Source organism: Mixophyes fleayi, assembly GCF_038048845.1.
Source record: "Mixophyes fleayi isolate aMixFle1 chromosome 4 unlocalized genomic scaffold, aMixFle1.hap1 SUPER_4_unloc_3, whole genome shotgun sequence".
NCBI lineage: Eukaryota > Metazoa > Chordata > Amphibia > Anura > Limnodynastidae > Mixophyes > Mixophyes fleayi.
In genome coordinates, this window is record NW_027445889.1 from 312,501 (window position 1) to 317,500 (window position 5,000).

Consider the following 5,000-nt stretch of genomic DNA (forward strand, 5'->3'; position numbering starts at 1 on the left):
TGTGGGTGTTATCCTACACACATCGAGGTATCCAGGGTCCCCATTTCCTAGTACTTCATTAGGGGTCCATCTTGGATGGATGGTCACTTAGTAAAATCAGAATCCAGAGATAGTCCTTTCCCACCTTTTGTCTCATTATACCACATAGGTGTAGTATGATTAAATTCTGGTAAAATTTCCTAAATTATGGGGTGCCGTTCATTCTGTGTGACATTGAGACATTTTTGTATGTGTCTCACAGTGATTAAAGTGGTTTCCTCACGCTGGGGAGAAGGACAGGGAATATTGTCGTATTTCGTTTTCATAATTTTTTGATCTTTTCATTTGTTTTTTGTTTCATTTAAGTTTTACTCTTTTATTATTCCGTTGTAGACCTAGTATAGTTACAAGATCAAATTTACTATTGATGTATTGGTGTTAAGGAAGATCTGATCTCAACCTGAACACCCATAGTTGACACTACAGTCAACTAGCTATCTCCCATCACTATATGCGGAAGTGCACAGACACTTACACATTTTGAACACAGCACTCCCATTGAGTGACTAGGAGGGAAATAGCCATATGAATCAGTTCTTGCCCACTCAGTGGAGCCTTTGGCTGTCAGTGCAACCTCTAAGTCGTCTCATAGCAATATAGCTGGTTTAACAACATAGAAAGACAGTGGTGAGGAAGTGTTGATTATGAGACTGACGCGCTACCTACTGTGCTAACGAGGCCGCTTCACGGTATGCACATAACGTTGAACATTGTTCTTCAATTCTATCTTCACTATTATCTAATTTATAAGAAGATGTTTTGTAATTCATAGTTATGTTTTGCTGCTGCTCTATGGTTAACTAATAAAATTAACCCCTTCCCGCTACAGGATGTAACTGTAATGTCTTGTGCAATTTTAGGCATGGAGTTACGGTAAGTCACAGATCCCTGTCTCATGACCAAGAACAATGATGAGTGGTTCCTGGCAGATAAATGGCTTCCGCACACCATTCAATAAAGAAGCTGGGATGCAATGGTCGCATTCCCTTTCTATGTCTGCCTGAAACCTCATTGACATCATCCCTGTGACTTCTTCCTGAAAGACATAGAGAGGTTAGGTGCCCGACAGGAGCTATTGCTAAGATATACAGGAGGCGTATGGAAATGATTGTTAAATCATATATGAAGGTGGATAGGTAGATGGTGTTGCAATGACATTAAAAGTTCCTGTTGATACAACTATTTAAAAGATGTTATATCAATTTTACATCTCAAATGTCCTATATAAAAGGAGATCTAACGCTTGTTTCTGCCCGGTTTCGAACCGGGGACCTTTCGCGTGTTAGGCAAATGTGATAACCACTACACTACAGAAACACCAGCTGTGAGCTTTCTTGACCTCTGCCACTGTAATAGAGAGGGATCCTTACTGACATTTAATGATCTGTATCTGGACTCAAATTGATAAAAGGTTTTGATTATTTACACTGACTGTCTGAGGGTGTTATCCTACACACATCGAGGTATCCAGGGTCCCCATTTCCTAGTACTTCATTAGGGGTCCATCTTGGATGGTTGGTCAGTTAGTAAAATCAGAATCCAGAGATAGTCCTTTCCCAGCTTGTGTCTCATTATACCACATAGGTGTAGTATGATTGAATTCTGGTATAATTTCCCAAATTATGGGGTGCCGTTCATTCTGTGTGACATTCAGACATTTTTGTATGTGTCTCACAGTGATTGAAGTGGTTTCCTCAAGCTGGGGAGAAGGACAGGGAATATTGTCGTATTTCGTTTTCATAATTTTTTGATCTTTTCATTTGTTTTTTGTTTCATTTAAGTTTTACTCTTTTATTATTCCGTTGTAGACCTAGTATAGTTACAAGATCAAATTTACTATTGATGTATTGGTGTTAAGGAAGATCTGATCTCAACCTGAACACCCATAGTTGACACTACAGTCAACTAGCTATCTCCCATCACTATATGCGGAAGTGCACAGACACTTACACATTTTGAACACAGCACTCCCATTGAGTGACTAGGAGGGAAATAGCCATATGAATCAGTTCTTGCCCACTCAGTGGAGCCTTTGGCTGTCAGTGCAACCTCTAAGTCGTCTCATAGCAATATAGCTGGTTTAACAACATAGAAAGACAGTGGTGAGGAAGTGTTGATTATGAGACTGACGCGCTACCTACTGTGCTAACGAGGCCGCTTCACGGTATGCACATAACGTTGAACATTGTTCTTCAATTCTATCTTCACTATTATCTAATTTATAAGAAGATGTTTTGTAATTCATAGTTATGTTTTGCTGCTGCTCTATGGTTAACTAATAAAATTAACCCCTTCCCGCTACAGGATGTAACTGTAATGTCTTGTGCAATTTTAGGCATGGAGTTACGGTAAGTCACAGATCCCTGTCTCATGACCAAGAACAATGATGAGTGGTTCCTGGCAGATAAATGGCTTCCGCACACCATTCAATAAAGAAGCTGGGATGCAATGGTCGCATTCCCTTTCTATGTCTGCCTGAAACCTCATTGACATCATCCCTGTGACTTCTTCCTGAAAGACATAGAGAGGTTAGGTGCCCGACAGGAGCTATTGCTAAGATATACAGGAGGCGTATGGAAATGATTGTTAAATCATATATGAAGGTGGATAGGTAGATGGTGTTGCAATGACATTAAAAGTTCCTGTTGATACAACTATTTAAAAGATGTTATATCAATTTTACATCTCAAATGTCCTATATAAAAGGAGATCTAACGCTTGTTTCTGCCCGGTTTCGAACCGGGGACCTTTCGCGTGTTAGGCAAATGTGATAACCACTACACTACAGAAACACCAGCTGTGAGCTTTCTTGACCTCTGCCACTGTAATAGAGAGGGATCCTTACTGACATTTAATGATCTGTATCTGGACTCAAAATGATAAAAGGTTTTGATTATTTACACTGACTGGCTGAGGGTGTTATCCTATACACATCGAGGTATACAGGGTCCCCATTTCCTAGTACTTCATTAGGGCTCCATCTTGGATGGTTGGTCACTTAGTAAAATCAGAATCCAGAGATAGTCCTTTCCCAGCTTGTGTCTCATTATACCACATAGGTGTAGTATGATTGAATTCTGGTATAATTTCCCAAATTATGGGGTGCCGTTCATTCTGTGTGACATTCAGACATTTTTGTATGTGTCTCACAGTGATTGAAGTGGTTTCCTCAAGCTGGGGAGAAGGACAGGGAATATTGTCGTATTTCGTTTTCATAATTTTTTGATCTTTTCATTTGTTTTTTGTTTCATTTAAGTTTTACTCTTTTTTTATTCCGTTGTAGACCTAGTATAGTTACAAGATCAAATTTACTATTAATGTATTGGTGTTAAGGAAGATCTGATCTCAACCTGAACACCCATAGTTGACACTACAGTCAACTAGCTATCTCCCATCACTATATGCGGAAGTGCACAGACACTTACACATTTTGAACACAGCACTCCCATTGAGTGACTAGGAGGGAAATAGCCATATGAATCAGTTCTTGCCCACTCATTGGAGCCTTTGGCTGTCAGTGCAACCTCTACGTCGTCTCATAGCAATATGGCTGGTTTGACAACATAGAAATACAGTGGTGAGGAAGTGTTGATTATGAGACTGACGCGCTACCTACTGTGCTAACGAGGCCGCTTCACTGTATGCACATAACGTTGAACAATGTTCTTCAATTCTATCTTCACTATTAACTAATTTATAAGAAGATGTTTTGTAATTCATAGTTATGTTTTGCTGCTGCTCTATGGTTAACTAATAAAATTAACCCCTTCCCGCTACAGGATGTAACGGTAATGTCTTGTTCAATTTTAGGCAGGGAGTTACGGCAAGTCACAGATTCCTATGTCATGACCAAGAACAATGATGAGTGGTTCCTGGCAGATAAATGGCTTCCGCACACCATTCAATAAAGAAGCTGGGATGCAATGGTCGCATCCCCTTTCTATGTCTCCCTGAAACATCATTGACATCATCCCTGTGACTTGTTCCTGAAAGACATAGAGAGGTTAGGTGCCCTACAGGAGCTATTGCTAAGATTTACAGGAGGCGTATGGAAATGATTGTTAAATCATATATGAAGGTGGATAGGTAGATGATGTTGCAATGACATTAAAAGTTCCTGTTGATACAACTATTTACAAGATGTTATATCAATTTTACATCTCACATGTCCTATATAAAAGGAAATCTAACGCTTGTTTCTGCCCGGTTTCGAACCGGGGACCTTTCGCGTGTTAGGTGAATGTGATAACCACTACACTACAGAAATACCAGCTGTGAGCTTTGTTTACCTCTGCCACTGTAATAGAGAGGGATCCTTACTGACATTTAATGATCTGTATCTGGACTCAAATTGATAAAAGGATTTGATTATTTACACTGACTGTCTGTGGGTGTTATCCTACACACATCGAGGTATCCAGGGTCCCCATTTCCTAGTACTTCATTAGGGGTCCATCTTGGATGGATGGTCACTTAGTAAAATCAGAATCCAGAGATAGTCCTTTCCCACCTTTTGTCTCATTATACCACATAGGTGTAGTATGATTAAATTCTGGTAAAATTTCCTAAATTATGGGGTGCCGTTCATTCTGTGTGACATTGAGACATTTTTGTATGTGTCTCACAGTGATTAAAGTGGTTTCCTCACGCTGGGGAGAAGGACAGGGAATATTGTCGTATTTCGTTTTCATAATTTTTTGATCTTTTCATTTGTTTTTTGTTTCATTTAAGTTTTACTCTTTTATTATTCCGTTGTAGACCTAGTATAGTTACAAGATCAAATTTACTATTGATGTATTGGTGTTAAGGAAGATCTGATCTCAACCTGAACACCCATAGTTGACACTACAGTCAACTAGCTATCTCCCATCACTATATGCGGAAGTGCACAGACACTTACACATTTTGAACACAGCACTCCCATTGAGTGACTAGGAGGGAAATAGCCATATGAATCAGTT

At 39.5% G+C, this 5,000-nt stretch overlaps 3 non-coding genes across 3 annotated transcripts; all 3 read right to left on the reverse strand.

Annotated features, from left to right (window-relative positions):
• Positions 1–1,283: 1,283 nt before the first annotated feature.
• TRNAV-AAC (transfer RNA valine (anticodon AAC)) lies at positions 1,284–1,356 on the reverse strand. Its single transcript has one exon. It is a non-coding gene; the product is annotated as a tRNA-Val (tRNA).
• Positions 1,357–2,758: 1,402 nt separating this feature from the next.
• TRNAV-AAC (transfer RNA valine (anticodon AAC)) lies at positions 2,759–2,831 on the reverse strand. Its single transcript has one exon. It is a non-coding gene; the product is annotated as a tRNA-Val (tRNA).
• A 1,402-nt stretch (positions 2,832–4,233) lies between these two features.
• TRNAV-AAC (transfer RNA valine (anticodon AAC)) lies at positions 4,234–4,306 on the reverse strand. Its single transcript has one exon. It is a non-coding gene; the product is annotated as a tRNA-Val (tRNA).
• Positions 4,307–5,000: the final 694 nt, after the last annotated feature.